Here is a 17384-nt window from a genome sequence, read left to right as displayed (position 1 = left end):
TGTATATTTGTATACTTCCAACAGTGCTACTACTTTTCATTAATTCTTGAATGCATATTTTTCCTCACTTTTACAAACCTGAAATCAGAATACAACTTATTGCAATGAATTAATCTCTTTTTCCTTGGTGGAACATAATCAATGGAATCTTAGACTCACTAAAATGTTAACATATGGAATTTCGGATAATGAATATTTGGTAATTCATGTTTGAAAGTCCAAAGTCCAATACACTTTTTTTTTTAGGCCAGATCAATCTATTTGCTTCTTAATTGTCTAATCTCTGAGCATCAACTTGAAGACAGGTATGAACAAGGTACATGTGTAAAAAGGAATGTGCTCCAAACTGCTTATGTACAGCTTGCAATAGATTAAGACATCGTTCAAGCATTATGGAGATTCCAGCTGTTTTTGTTTCACGTCTTGTAATTTTTAAACAACAATTAAGGTGGGTACTTTTAAAAAGTGAAGTGAATAGATATAGTCTTCTTATTTGAGATTTGTTCATGCCCCTTGATCTAATTACTTATATTTCTAGGTAATCACAACACTGATTTATCAATATTTAGGTAAAAACTACCCAAAGTATTGTGCTTCCTTTCAACAATTTCCAATTGTTCATTCTATCCAATGACTTTAGGAAAATTATGAATAAAAGAGATAGTGAGAGAGAGAAGGAAAAAGTGAAGAAGGAAAGCCATGCGTTAATAATATCAGCACAGCAAATGAATACTTAATTTGGGAACGTTAATGTAGACACAGCCACATGACTCCCACAACATAATTAATATGCTGGGAGGAGGGTGGCACCATGATCATTGTAAATTTCATGAACTCACATTCTCCAGGAAATTATTTGTTTTTAACATGGCATTTTTGTGTGTGTGAAGACTCAAACATCTTTCCTGTCTTTCTATGTTTTGGTTTTATATTTTGATTTACCATCCTGGGTGCAGTCATCCACAGATTATATCAGAATATGTTATATTAAAGATATATATACATATATATGCCAGAAAAATCTCCAGCCATACACCACAATTTAAAATATCTGCAAAATTAGTTATTAAGTAGCAACAAAAATAATTTTGTGGTTGGGGGATCACCACAACATGAGGAACTGTATTAAAGGATCACGATATTAGAATGGTTGAGATCCAGTGATGCAGGTCAACCAAAAAAAATTGAAGACCAATAATTACAAGCATTATTAGATTAAGATACATGTCAAACTCAAAAACAACTTGCAGAAAGATTAAACGTTCCTCAGCAAACAATTTCCGTCCATTTACAAGCAATAGGAAGGATTTTAAAGGAAGGAAAATGGTACCACATCAACTGAATAAAAGACAAATGGAAAACCAAAAAGTCATCAGTAAAATGTTGCTTCGATGGCATGAAAGAATGTCTTTCTTGCATTGGGTTGTAACTGGTGATGAACAGTGGATTTGTTTTGAGAATTCCAAATGCACAAAATCATGGGCTGATACAGGTCAACCATCAACACTGAATGCAAAGCCAAATCGCTTTGGAAAGAAGACAATGCTCTGCATTGGGTGGTGTCAGGAAGGTATGGTGTATTATGAGCTTCTAAAACTAGGTGAAATCGCTAATACTGATCGCTACCGACAACAAATAATCAATTTGAACCACACTTTGATCGTGAAACAACCAGAATGTTCCAGAAGAAACAACAAAGTAATTTTGCTTCATGATCATACACCATCACACACTTCAAAACTAGTTAAAGACATGTTAAAAGATTTTGCCTGGGAAGTATTAACCCACCCCTGTATTCACCAGAATTTGCTCCTTCAAATTACCACTTGTTCTGATCCATGGCACAAACACTTTCTAAGCAGCACTTCAAAACATATGAAGAAGTGGAAAATTGTGTCTCTGAATGGTTTGCCTCAAAACAAGACAAGTTCTATTGGGACAGTAGCCACAAATTACCTGAAAGATAATGTGTAGCTAGCAATGGACATTATTTTGAATAAAGCACTTTTGACGTTTCTCTTGAAATTATTGTGTTTTCTTTGATTACAAAATCTGCTATTATTAGTCAGTACATCTAGTATTATATGACTAGAGGCCTGGTGCATGAAATTCATGCACTCGGGAGTTCCCTCAGCCTGGCCTGCATCCTCTCACAGTCTTGGAGCCCTCAGGGATGTCCAACTGACAGCTTAGGTCTACTTAAGCTGTGAGTCCAATATTCTTTGTGCTGCCATAGAGACAAGAGAGGCTCCCATCACTGCTGCTGCACTCACCAGCTGTGAGCCTGGCTTCAGGCTGAGCAGTGCTCCCCCTATGGGAGTGTACTGACCACTAGGAAGCAGCTTCTGCATTGAGCGTCTTCCCCTTGGTGGCCAGTGCACATAGTGACTGGTCATTCCACCATTCGGTTGATTTGCATATTAGCCTTTTATTATATAATGAAAATTTATATAATGAAATTCATGTTTTAGAACAAATGCTCTAGATGGATTGGAGAGTTTGAGTAAAACTTGAAAGCAAGGGGATGAGCTGAGGAGTCTGATAGAGACAAATGGAGTAGAACTATAGGAAATGAAATCAAGAAATATTAAATGGTCAAAACCACTGACTTGGTGATTAATGAGAAGGCGGCAATGATTAGAGAGAAAGAAGAGCCTAATATAATTCTCATTTCCAATTTGGACATGGAATGAACTTTGGGATTACCACTTTAGGCGTTGTAGTAGGAGAAAAGGGTTTGGGCAGAGCAATGAGTTCAGGTTTGGACAGGCTAAGGGATAGCATTCTAGAGATAATCAAGGATTCAGTGAATTAAGTAGATATGTCACTCAGGAGACAGGTCAAAATTAGACATTTAGATTGGGAATCATCATAATATGGGTGAGTGTGGATAAAGGTATGTCCCACATAAAGTGGAACAAAGAGAATTAAGCAGAGAAAAGAAAAAAAACAACAATAACAGAGACTTGCATAATTATACAAACTAAAAGGTAGTGAGTGTCCTAATTAATGGGGCTGAACAGGCTAAGATTAAGTTAGAGTTCAACCTTTCTTTATCCCAAACAACTCACCATGAGTCTTACAGTAAAAATAGATTTTAAATATTTGTTGTTTTCCTTGATAATTTTTCTTAATAAGTACTATTTTTTAAAAGTAGCTCCTAGATAAAAACATTTGGTTACTTTTCAAATTTTAAGAACTGGAATTAATCTACAGATTTATTTAATATTTAAATACGTTCATTGACATCCCTTGGCAGAAGAGAGGGGAGTTGATTATTATATGACAGATTACAAATAAACAAGTCCCTCCTATTTCTGTAAGAATAGTTTTGTGCAATGGGCTTTGCTGTCCTCCCCACAAGAGGGAGAATTTTTCTTGAATCTTGGGGCTTTCTTTTGTTTTTACTTGGTCTGGTCAAAAGGCCATCAGCCAACATGATAACAGGCAGAGACTAGAATAGGGCTTGTACTTTGATGCTTGCCCTCTTTTGCTTCTGAGAAACCTTCCACTACCCTGTGAAGAAGTCTCAGTTATCCTACTGGAGAATGAGAGACCATTTGGCACAAAAAGGAGCCATACAAAAGAATCATCTTAGACCAGTGCAAACCACGGCTGGAGAGCAACATGCAGCTCTTTGGCCCCTGAGTGTGGCTCATCCACAAAATACCATGTGTGGGCCCACATGTACAGTGCAATTGGCCCATGCCAAAAGTCGGTTTTCAGCCTGGGTGAGTCTATTTTGCAGAAGTGGCATTAGAACACTCAAGGGGCCAAAGAGCCGCATGTGTCTCAAGAGCAGACGTTTACATACCACTGTCTTAGACCATCCAGCCTCAGTTGAACTGCCAGCTCTGTGGAGATTAAGAAAGTTGTCTCAGAATGTAAGAGCCACCCAGATGATCAGGAAAACTGAGCAAATAAAATCATTTTTTGTCACAATGTTTAGGGATGACTTGTTAAGCATCCATAGGTAACTGATATTACCAGCTTCTACATCTGAATAAAAAATCATTTTATTTGTTTTAAATAACACCTAAATTATAACCTTTGATAGAGGAAGAGAACCTTACAGCAGGCAAACTTTACCATTTCTATAACTTTAACCAGAAACATATATTCCACTTAAACATGTTTTAGAGTGCATAGATATATCTTAAATCATGAGAATTAAGAATCTTGAGTTGTAATCATAATTAATAGCTTGGATTAAGTCTGACTTGAGAAACAAGAAGTTCTACCAGTTTTCATCCTGTAGCTACACATTTTTCAACTTTGTAATTATAATGAAGACATATAATCAGTTTTCTAATACAAATAGCACTTGATACTTATTGCTGTTCTTTTGTTTTATTTTATTTAAATTCTAATAGATGTTCTAAAACCTGTTTTGATAAGGATGCCATAGATATTTCTAAAAAAAACTAGTTGAAAATATTTCATAATAGATATTAAATTTACACAAAAAATTAACAGAGTTCTGGAGTATCAATCTCACAATATAAAACTAGTTTTCTTAGGATAATTATGTACAAAGGTTATGAATTATTCATCTTCCTGTTGCTCATAATCCCTCCAGTTTAGGAGGTACTTGATATGCATTTGTTGAATGAACAAGTGAATGAATTATTGAGTGAGTGAATGATTAATGAGCCAATTGCATTGTTTCAGGCTTTAAGATATGTGGTTGTTGTACTTCAGGAGATGTGATCTGATCCATGATATAACTGACTCGATATAATTAATGAGTCATTTCATAACAACGTTCTACTATTATTGTACTCAAATGAGACCGTGCTGATGACTAAAAGAATCAGCTCAACTAAGAGATCCCACTACATAAGTGAGATTTGACCGTTTCTATCCAGTGTCTAAAATGGATTGTAGTCTTCTTTAAAAAGAATGAAATCAGCCAATCTAACGTCTATCTTATTTATAAGTTGTGTGTATAGATGTAGGCATAGATATTATCAAGTATATATATTTACCTTTATATTTAGAGATAATACTAATGGTGATGATTGTTATCTGAGTGAACAGGTGTGGCTGAGAAAACCTTTCCATGACCAACTGTTCTTTCCACACTGTACACACATAAAGACTATTCTATGGTTGGCAGCTGTAGTCCTATTTGCAGAAACCACAGCTATTTGTGACTTCATTTTTTAAAATCATACCCTACCCATTACCATTATTCATAAATAGCTATACCCAAGTAAAGGTGTTCTGCCTATTAGCACTCAGAATTGCAGAATTACACCGAATCATGAAGTTTTAGTTTGTGTGGGTTTTATAGTTTTCTTCTGCTCACTCCGTATTTGCTTGTCATCCTTCAGTTTAGCAAGCAGCGTCTATGTGAGTCTCCTATTGTCGTACATTCCTCACACCTGCTCAGCCTCAATGTCTCATGCTTCTGTAAGAATATATATACACTAGCTAACTGTAGGTTAGCCTTGTCTGACTTGCTTATTTAAAGTTAAATATCATTCACAAGATGATGAACCTATTCAAGAAAAAATTTATTCATTTACTTACTTCTTATTATTGAAGCACCGCACAGTAGTTTAGGTGCTAGAAATACAGTAGTAAACAGAGGCACTGCCACAGTGTAGCTTTCACTATAGCAAATCACATTTTCTCACACTTTGGAGCAGAGAGAGCATCTCTCCTTTAACATCACTTAGACAATGATTTTGCATTTAATAAATACTTAATAAATGTTGCTAAGACAGGTCAGAATTTTTAAAAACCTCAGTTTATGCTGCAGTCTGAATATATATGTCTACTCATATATGTATATGTGTATACTATATAGTGTGTGTGTATAAACATATGGGTGCACACACACATACACACATATCTTATCTGCCACTGAACCTTGGAGAACACTGGACTTCTAATTAATTCTACTTTCCACTTCTACTTACTGGATCTCCTGGAGATTTTTGCTACTGCCTAAGTAACAAAAATCATGATGGCTTTTTATTTTTTATTATTTTTTATTCGCTCCAATAAACTGAGCTACCCAGCCAGAGCCATGATGGCTTTTTAGATCACTTTTCCCTGTCAAAATAATTTATTGGCTACATCAGTTCCTCTTTACAAGATAGGATATGATTTTGTTCTTCCCAGAGTTATAACAAGCCAATGATCCTTTTTTTTTTTTGCCAAGGTTTTATATATTTTATTACCATTCACCTTTTTTTGAAATATATATTTTTGATATTTTTATAGAGAGGAAGGGAGAGGGATAGAGAGCTAGAAACATCGATGAGAGATAAACATCAACCAGCTGCCTCCTGCACACCCCCCATCGAGGATGTGCCCACAATCAATGTACATGCCCTTGACTGGAATGGAACCTGGGACCTTTCAGTCTGTAGACCAACACTCTATCCACTGAGCCAAACCAGTTTTGGCACCATTCATCTTGAGTACACCAACTATACTAGTATTTTCATTGTGCAGGTATGGGTTCACAACACGATATCACTCATTTACATATTTTCTATGCCCTATAGATTCAAGAATCTTAGAGGTTTGTCGGTCAGTTGGTTCTTTATTCCTATTGAAACCCTACTTACCCAACTTCGTATTTCTTACTCAGAATAAATTATCCCTCTAAAAAAATCTTATTGGTTATATTTAAAAATTTGGATTCAAAGAAGTTAAACATTTTATTACCCAAGTTTCATTTCCCATTGGATGTTTAGAAATACCATGTATTTCCTAGCTTTTACCCTCTATATAATTTAAGGTAAAGTTGGAGTGTGGGGGAGAAAATGTTAAAATATATTAGTAAATAGTAAATATACTCCTAGAGAACTAGGAATTATAATGAGCAATCAAAAGCAAATATTTCTTTTGTACCTCCTACCTTTATAGCAATATACTAATTCCTTTGTGAAGGAAAAGATTATCGTTCTCCCCCAAGGATCTCTGAAATTTTAATGAAAAGACCAAACAATAAAATACATGGCAAATCACAAAATGGCATTTTATATTATTTTAGCAAAATCACAAAGATCATTAAAAAGACAAAATTAATGGCCAACTTCCTGCATCCCTCCTTGCCTTGATCATGCACTGGTGGGATCCCTTGGCCTGGCCTGCATCCTCTTGCAATCCAGGACCCCTCAGGGAGTGTCAGAGAGCCAGTTTTGGCCTGATACCTCAGGCCAGGCCAAGGGACCCTACTGGTGCGTGACTTTGTGCACTGGACCTCTAGTAGTTAATAATACTGTATTATATACTTGAAAGTTGCTAGGAGAGTAAATCTTAACTTTTTGCCACAAAAAATAAATAGTTACATGTAAAGTGATTAAGGTGTTAGCTAACACTATTATGGTAATCATATTGCAATATGTAAACATATCAAATCATCACCTTATACTTAAGCAATGTTTCATGCCAATTATAATTCAATAAATCAGGAAGAAAAAAGGAAGATTGCCCTATTTAAGAATATATTAGTCATTAAAATATTCTCCATATTATTTTCTAGAGATTTTATCAGGTTAATTATGTCATTTAGATTTATAATCTATTTCTGTGTGTGTGGTGTTATGTTTTCTATGGTTAACATAATATAGCATTCTAGTGGCTATTATTGTATTTGGGATTTTGCCTTTATGTTTATGAGTGATATTATTAGACAGTTGATCCTTATTTATATTTCTTTTGTAATGGCTTGGTAATTGGCTATGGGAACATTTCTTCCTTAAATATCTGGAGCATTCACTGGGCTTGGATATTTATTTCTGGGAATATCTTGTTAGAGATTCCATCTCTTGAATATAACTATTCATACTATCTTTTCTTGTTTCATTAGTTAGTATATAAAGATAAATGTTTCTTTTTCCTTAGATATGCAATCAATCTTGTACCATTTAAAAGGCTTTTCTTCCCATCTCTGCCTTCCCCACCCCTACCCCCAGCAGGAACAACTTTAACATAAATCAGTTACCATATATTAGTGGTAGGTTTGGGATTCCATTCTCTTCTTCAACTTTTAAAATATCCTCACATCAATACCTCACTATTTTAATTACTGTAGCTTTGTAATAGGTCTTCATACCTGATCATGTAAGTCTTTTATACTTTTTAAAAAAATATATTTTATTGATTTTTTTTACAGAGAGGAAGGGAGAGGGATAGAGAGTTAGAAACATCGATGAGAGAGAATCATCGATTAACTGCCTCTTGCACACTCCCTACTGGGGATGTGCCTGCAACCAAGGTACATGCCCCTGACCAGAATCAAACCCGGGACCTTTCAATCCGCAGGCCAACGCTCTATCCACTGAGCCAAACCGGTTTCGGCTTTTATACTTTTTTTTTTTAAGATTACCCTGGTTATTCTTGAGTTTTTACATTGACACATTAATAGGAAAGCAGTTTGTCAAGTTTCCAGGGCAAACAAATAAAGATCATTTTTTAAATTTGTCATTGAAATTGCATTTTACTTATATCTATGGACAAATTTTAGAAAAATTGATAGCTTTACAATATTGAGTCTTACAATTACTAAACATGGAAAATTATTTAGTTATTCTTTAACTTAATTCGTAGCATTTTATAGTTTTGTGTGGAAATTTTTCTCAATTTTGGTTAGATTTATTCCTAGGTATCTGTTGCTTTTGATGCTATTTTCCATGTTTTAAATCTTATTTTCTAGTGGTTTGATTTTTTTTTTGTAGCTGATAATGAAATTTGTTTTTATATTAACCCTATATTTTGATTTTGTGAAATTCACATATTAATCCAAATAATTTACAGCATATATACATTCTTTTGTATTTCCTATTTTAACAATAATTTTGTGCCAATCCTTGATTATTATTATTATTATTATTATTATTATTATTTGCGTTATAGGACCTCTAGTGCAATGTTGAATAAAAGTGGTAAGAGCAATAGTTTTGTCTCCTATCTTTAGGAACTAAATATTTCATTACAAAGAAATTACATTTACTATAGGATTTCTCTGTATATATTATTTGTCAGATTGATAAACCCCCTTCCTAGTTTAATTTTTTTTTTTACTATAAACAAGCATGGTTATGTTGAAAATACTTTTATTGTACCTAGTAAGATAATAGTATGATGATTTTTTCTCCTTCAATCTGTACATGGGATGGATTAAACATTGATTTTTGATTTTGATTAAGACTACCTTGTGTTGTTGGAATAATCCAACTTCATTACTGTCTTAGCTTAAGTTTCCCCAGTAGCAGAACCCAAGTCAAGGATTTGGTTGTCAGTAGTCTATTAGGGAGTTTAAAAAATTCTGATGGTGGAGAGAGTGAGACAGGGAAGGGAAGGAAGCCAGCAAAGGGTGAATTATCAAGCCAGTGACCATGGTGGAGTGACCAGAGCTTAAATCCACCAAGAAATTCTGGGGAATGGTGTAGCCCAAGTCTCAGATTTATCCCTCCTCAGTTGAGGGACTGAAACATTTTAAAACCTGTGCCACCCCACCAAATAATCAGTTGTTGAGAACTATTCCTGACAAGTATTAATTCTCTCTTATCTGTGGCCTCCATGCATTGAGGGAGAGGATCTTCTGCAGCTCCAGGGAATGCCCTCAGGCAAGAAATCCATATACTCAAAAGGGCAAGTTGACCCTCCCACGTGTCACATCTGTAATACTGGTGAAATATCATTCTTTTAACACACTGTAGATTCACTTCCCTAATATTGTGCCTGGGATTTTTACTTTTATGCTCATGAGTGAGAATAGCTGTTGATGGTTTTTGTAATGGCCTGGTAAGTGGCTGTGGGTAATATCACTTCCTTAAACTAATGGAGCATTCACTGGGCCTGGATATTTCTTTCTGAGAAGATTTTATAAGAGGGATTCCATTTCTTAAATAGAACTATCCAGACTTTGTTTGCTTGCATCACTTTTTAAAATATATATTTATTGATTTTTTTTTTACAGAGAGGAAGGGAGAGGAGGATAGAGAGTTAGAAGCATAGATTAGAAGAGAAACATCGATCAGCTGCCTCTTGCATACCTCCTACTGGGGATGTGCCCACAAACAAGGTACCTGTCCTTTACTGGAATCAAACCTGGGACCTTTCAGTCTGCAGGCCAATGCTCTATCCACTGAGCCAAACCAATTAGGGCTCTTGCATCACTTTTAAGTTGTGGTTCTAAAAGTACTTATTTACTCCATCTGAATTTTTTAATTTATTGTCATAAAATGTTATCAGTAGTATGTATATTGACATAAGAAAATATTTTTATCTTCTTAAACAGAACACTTGACATCTCTAAGACAGATAACTTCACTATTATTCAGAACCACCCCAAGATTAAATATTAGCCTTATCCTATATAATAAAGAGTTAATATGCTAATTAGACTGAACAGCAGAATGACCGTTCAGACAACCTTCTGGAGGAAGCCGGGGCTGTGGGGGCAGAGGCAGCCAGGGCTGCGAGGGTCAAGCCCCTTGCATGAATTTCATGCACTGGGCCTCTAGTCGTTGTTTAAGAAAGCAAAGATCTTCTTCAAAGTTCTGCCTCCACAGCTAAAAACTACTAGTGACTTTTCAATGCAGTTTACTCATTAGAAATACACTTAGCCCCTACAAGCACAGCTTACAAAAGTTATAGACATATTAGAAGCAACTGGAGACTCAAGAGTGTAACTCTGATATCAAATCAGAGCCAGAGATTTCAATTTAGAATGATTATACTAGGAATGGTAGATGAACCCATAAGAAAGAAGTCACATTCCAGAAACATATAGAGAAAAGTGTCAAGTTTGGAGAGGGAGGAAAGTGGAAAAAATTTTCCAACAAAAATAAAATAGGAAAGGTGAAATGTAAGGGGAAGAACTAGAATAATAATGTCTGACATATAAAAGAAAAAGAGTTCAAGAGGGAAGAACTTGGAAGAGTTCATCAGCCAAGTCCTATTTGAATAGTGGTCCTGGAAAATTAAGATTGATTAAGATCATTGGCTTTTGAGAGATACTTAAGGAAGTTGCTGTAATAAAGCGGATAATGGACCGATTTCAAAGGAATGCCCATACTCAATGTCTGTAGTGCCAGGTAGTCAAGGGATTTTATAATGTTTCTGTGCAAAAAAAGGGAAAGTTTTATACTATAGTCTCAACCAATTAAGATGCAAGTGTAAAAAAGCAGTTATAAGTGAACTATGGTTAACATCCAATGGTCAAGAACATTAAACTCAAATCAGATATTTTAAGCCCCACAAGTTTTAAAGAAATCACTGCCTTTAAAGTGTTTTATCTATTTCTATAATAAAGGGAAGAAAATAACAAGTCTGTAAAGAGTCATCACATGTTATCACTTTAGTTATGTTTACATGAAACAAAGAAGTAATATGCACCCTGGGAATGATCTTCCATTACCCTCACTCTGCCTTTAATGACAGTCCAAACTCAAGTGACATCTGGAAATCTTACACATGTGCACCATTGCACTTCCAGAATCTCGCATAGCACGTGGATGAGCATAGTTCCTATAGTAAAATTACTGCCCAACCCTGCCCCAGAAAGAAAAAAAGATTTTGAGAAGACCCCTTACTTAAAAAAAAAAAAAAAAAAAAAAAAAAAAAAATTGTGTTTCTTGAAATCTTGCAATTTCTTCAAAGAAAAAGTATGTCTTTTTTTTATTATTTTTTTATTTTGGTATAAGGAAGGACTTTGGCACATAGGCACCAGAGCAAGCATTCTCTTTGACAAAGATACTTCTCATGTCATTGCAGGGTAACCTCGGTGCTTCAAAGGACTAATCAAACTGCATGAGTGTGGAGAAGCTAATTATTTATAATAAATCTCTGTTAAACATTTACTAATTGCAGAAAAATACAAGAATTTTGACAGGTCCAGTGTTTCAGGATATTTTTTAGCTCTCTCCCACATTCCTTCTCTAGAACAGAGGTTTTCCTTTGCTTTCTGCAGTAGAGATGAACACATCTTTTTTCTGGGACTGATGTTGTTAGGGAGAGGGTGGCAGGGGGCATAGAAGAGGTGAATCCTCAGGACTCCCTCCTTGGGCAGAGTGGCACCTCTATCCATTTCAGCTGGAAGATAAGGAAACATTAACTGTTAAGACTGCTTTTTTTTTTTTTTTTTTTTTTTTTTTTTTTTTTTTTCTCAGACTGCTGAAAATTGTTTCCTACAACTGAGTATATGCACTAAAGTGAAACACTATAGTTGGAAGGGACTTTTAAAAGGTTCAGGCCCAAACCCCTCATTTTATTGATGAGGAAGTAGAGGCCCAGAGTTGTGTTGTGGTATTTCTTGCCCAAGGTCATACAGTTACTGGAAGATTAAGGACTGAAATGCTAGTTATGGCCTACCACACCAAACTCCTCCCACCCCTTCCGCCCCCACCATATTGAGCACTTATTTTTTCTGTTGGAGAGATCTTTTCTAGACAGAATTACATTTTTTTTTAATTACAGTTTACATTTAGTATTATTTTGTATTAGTTTCAGGTATACACCATAGTGATTAGACAATCATATGCTAGTACTTTACAAAGTGATCTGCCCATACATACCACACTGAACTTTTCTTGCAACAATAAACAACTTGATTTCCTTTTCTTTCTCTTTTTGTCTTTCTTTCTTTCTCTCTATTTCCTTCCTTCCTTCCTTTCTTTTTTGAATTGAATAAAACTTGAAACCAAAGATTAAAAGTATTGCATTCCTTAACCATCAACCTGTCTAGTCCCTCAGGCACCATTAAGAAGCTTCAACAGTTTCTTTGAACTAAAACTTGTCATTCAGGTTCTCAGCCTAGGTACAACCTCATGATTTATATTTTTATAACTTGAAAATAATTCCTTATATATTTTATATTTTTTAACTTCACAAAACTCAGGTTTTCTCTGTACTATCCATTTCCACATTGATTTGTTCTAGATGGATGGCTAACACAGCTAATCAATTCATTTAAAACGTATTCACTGAAGCAGGGAGTGAAATTTTGTGACACAGTCAACAAACTTTAGCACAGTTTCATGCACTCAGACTTATTTTAATGTGTGAGATATAATTTTAACTTGCCTTTATACTAATAGAATTTTGAAATTGAAAACATAAACTTGAACACTAGTCTAGTTTTATGAGTAGCTGGTACCCAGAAAAGTTTAATGGCACACATGCCAAGGTCATATAGATAATTAACAATGGAATCAACACTAGAACCTAAGTCTACTGAGTGGACAACCAGTTCAATTGTTTAATCCACCACAGCATGTTGCTCCTCCAAATGCAGTTTATAGATTAATACAGACTTCTTTCCAAACCTAAAATAAACTTAGTTCTTTGAAGGTTTTATTTTTTTTTCTATAATAATACTTTTTATTTGGGGATGGGGAGAAGGGAGAAAGTTTTGTTTCTGACTTCCTTTCTTGGGTTCCACCTTTCTTTCATTTGTGGGCCTTTGCACCAATCCCCCTATTGAGATAGTAAACAAACCTCCAAGTTCTTTTCTGATATCTTAAAAGAAGAAAGAAAAAAAAAATGCAGTTCCTTGCACTTATGAGACAATTTTCCTTCTTGGTTAGCATAAGCCATCAGTTCTTTTGAAAGTAGCTGTAGCTTGGCCGCCGTGGCTTAGAGGTTGAGTGTCAACCACTGAACCAGGAGGTCATGGTTTCATTCCCATTCAGGGCACATGACCAGGTTTCTGGCTCGATCCCCAGTGTGGGGCAAGCAGAAGGCAGCCAATGCATGATTCTCTCTCATCATTGATGTTTCTGTCTCTGTCTCCATTGCCCTTCCTCTCTGAAATCAATAAAAATATATATTCTTTTTTAAAAAGAAAAGAAAGTAGCTGTATCAAGATATCTGTACAATTCCTTAAGGATTAGGGCATAGTAGTAGTGGGTGAAATGAGGCTGAGTTTATGTGTTTCAGCCTTTTCGACTGTATCACTTCACCCTCACAGGAAGAGGATAACTTGTCTTTCACTAACTTTTCCTCTTAGTCAACTCTGAAACCCATCCCCTTTATTCTCAGAAGATTAAATTAATTGTCACATCCCACCAATTTTATTTCTGAACTCTCTCCCTTATGGCCACCTTTGGGAGTAAAATTTCAACTGTTTTATCCTAATTCAGATGCTAATTAACTCTGAGATCCAGACTCTTCTACTGACTTCAAAATGTCTCCCTGCCTCTGTATTCTCCTAACTTCAGTCCTTGCAAAATATCTCCATTTTCCTGAAGTGGCCAAAAGCATAAGAATTTTGATTACTCACTGAAACTGGTTTGGCTCAGTGGATAGAGCGCTGAGAGGTCCTAGGTTCCATTCCAGTCAAGGGCATTTACCTTGGTTGCAGGCACATCCCCAGTAGGGGGTGTGCAGGAGGCAGCTGGTCGATGTCATTGATGTTTCTGATTCTCTATCCCTCTCTCTTCCTCTCTGTAAAAAAAAAAATCAATAAAATATATATTTTTTAAAAAGAATCTTGATTACTGTTAATCACTCCTTTCTTGAAACTCTCAATTTCTTTGACTATCAAATCAAATCCTTCTCCTGAGACTCCCTCAACCCTTTTACTAATGCTTAGTCTCTTCTTTGCAGGTTCCTCTTCCTCTGTCTGCCAGTCTCTTAAATATGGCACCATCCTCTCTTCTCAATATACAAGCTCTGCTGGCCAAATGCATTTACTAAACCAAGACCCAACTGATCCTTCACAAAGCTCCATCTCCAGGCCACATCTCTCTCTCTCTCTCTCTCTCTCTCTCTCTCTCTCTCTCTCTCTCTCTCTCTCTCTCTCTCTCTCTCTCTCGTACCTTCCAGATAAAGAACTAGAGTTACTGTGTCTAGTAAAGAAGCACTGGTCCATGGAGCTACTGAAATTCAAATCTAAATTAAGTAAAATTTAATATAATTTAAAATTCAATTTCACTAATTTTCAGTAGCCACGTGAGGTTAGTGAAAACTACCACCTTGCACAGCACAAATATAGAAAACATGTGCATCAATGCAGAAAGTCCTATTGCACAGTACTGCTCTAGAATTTTTCTATAAATTACATCTCAGATTTCTCTTAGCTGTTCTTCCATATGAATTTTCTCTTCTTTCTTCTCCATCTCTAAAGCTAGTGCTACCAATTTAGTGCCCATAAACTTTGCAATAGTAACCTAACATTCACCCTGCCCACATTCCTGCCCACTCCCTCCACCCTCCCAAAATTCATTTTTCACAATGCAGCCAAGAGTCTCTTTCCAAATATAAATCTGGTTGTGTTGATCTCCTAGTAGTAAGTTTTCATTGGTTTCCCAGTAGCTATATAGATAACCACATAATTTATCACCTAAATCCAGATAGTTTTGATAATAAAAGGGGATGCTTTTAATAATTATGCTGCTACAATAGGACTAAAATGGGGCTTTCTCCAGTAAGTCAGTATGTATGGTCACCCTGCAAAGATTTTGAATTTTTTAGCTTAGTTGATGAGCTCTTATGAGATCTGGCCCTGTCCATCTCTTCCAGTCTATAGATCTATTTGCCCTTCCCCAAACATAATGTACTGTTTTATACTTTTGTGAATTTACTTCTTCTGATCCCTATGCCTAAATTTCCTGTACTCTATCATGCCCATAATATATAATTTTAAATGTCATATATAAGCACTATATGCTCTATTATGTTAAAGTATATATATATATATTTCCTGCTTTTGAAATAATATGTAATTTTCATAGAAACTTAGGAAATGTAAGAGTTTAAAAAAACACACACAAAAGCATTCACATCCCTACAAGTCAGAGCCAATTACAGTTAATATTTCATTGTGTATTTTTATCTATCTATTTATACACATATAATTTTCTTTCCAAAATTTCATTTTTACTATTTTGAACCCAGCTTTTATCATGTAATATATGCTTTGTTTCTTTTTCCTCATGTCACTAATATTATTTATAACAAGAGTTTTAATGACTGAATATGTTTTCATTGTATGAAGATGTAATATTTTTTAGCTAATGTTGTGTTGGATATTGCTTGGTATTTATAAAATTGATAAGATAATTAAATACATTTTCTCATAAAAATGCAATTCATATTCACCATACACTTTTTGAAGGAAAATACAAAAGAAAAGAAACTTACTACATTCTAGAAAATGACTCACGTAATGTTTGAAATGTAAGTCTGTATGAGACACATTCCTGAAGTTGCTATTAATTCAGTGAAAAAGCATTGCATTTCTATAACTATAGACATTGAAAATGTCAAGAATGCAAATATTATAAAAGGGTAGATTTTTTTTCAAAGCTTTAGATATTTTCCTCTTGATATCGACTACTGCCACTAGCCTATGTTCTTCTAAACGCATACATGTTAAACATGTTTATAAAAAATACTTTGTAAGATATGTAGCAGCATTCCAGAAATGCTACCCATGAACAGTAAGATAGAATGTAACCTTTCTGAAAATTTACACTGCATTTTAATGACAGACGAAATAGAGATTTATTTTTTAAATGTTGTGTAAAATTTCTGGACTTTGGAATTTTTGAAATGTAAATATTCCTCCCCAAAATTTAAGACTTAACCAAGCATAATTAGACCTGAACTTGTAGTTCTAGGAAACATAATCATGAGCAATAAGTCACAGATACATTGCATTTGCCATTTCAACAAGTGAAAGTTAGACTTGTGACTATGTGAACATGTGCCAAAAACTACCATAATTTTATTATTCATTGCTGTTCTGCTAATTTTAAAAGAACTTCATTCAATCTCAATTAAATTTTTAATATGCTATATTGTGGTATTCGTTTGGCAAAAAACTGTCACAGACTTATTCTGGTGGGCTCTGCACATTTACCATTGCAAAGGTATTTTAAATGCATTCTTTAAAAAACAGATGTTAAAATGCTTAAACAGCATGCCACAGGCAAGAATACATAGTGACTGAGTAATATTAATATGCAATTGGATTTTGGAAGAAGTAGTTCAGAACTAAAGAAATACCAGTAATTATTCTCAACTCTAAGTCCTAAACATACACATAGTATAAGACCACAAGTCATGGTTGAATAAACACAACCTTCAGAGATTGAGCAGAATGTTAGCAAACTCACACCAGCGTATAAACATCACCAACCAGCACCCATGTTTGCACAGGAGACAGTAGAAGGTACAGTGACCTCTGGCAATTCTGAACTGTGCTTTGAATAGTTTGTTACAAACGTTTGTGGATGGTGTCTGGGTGTATCTGGAAAACATCAGGAAAGAGAGTATAGCCTACAGGCAGTGCACACTTGTACAGGCTGATTACAGAACTATGAAAGTGCCCGCAAACACACGTGGTAGTCTTTGTAAAAGAAGGAAAGCAAGCGAGCTAAGGTGAGTGGCCCAGAGCTGATTATTTCAGGGGA

This window comes from Pipistrellus kuhlii, unplaced genomic scaffold, assembly GCF_014108245.1.
Source record: "Pipistrellus kuhlii isolate mPipKuh1 unplaced genomic scaffold, mPipKuh1.p scaffold_m20_p_8, whole genome shotgun sequence".
NCBI classification, from domain to species: Eukaryota; Metazoa; Chordata; class Mammalia; order Chiroptera; family Vespertilionidae; genus Pipistrellus; species Pipistrellus kuhlii.
This window is presented reverse-complemented; position numbering follows the sequence as displayed.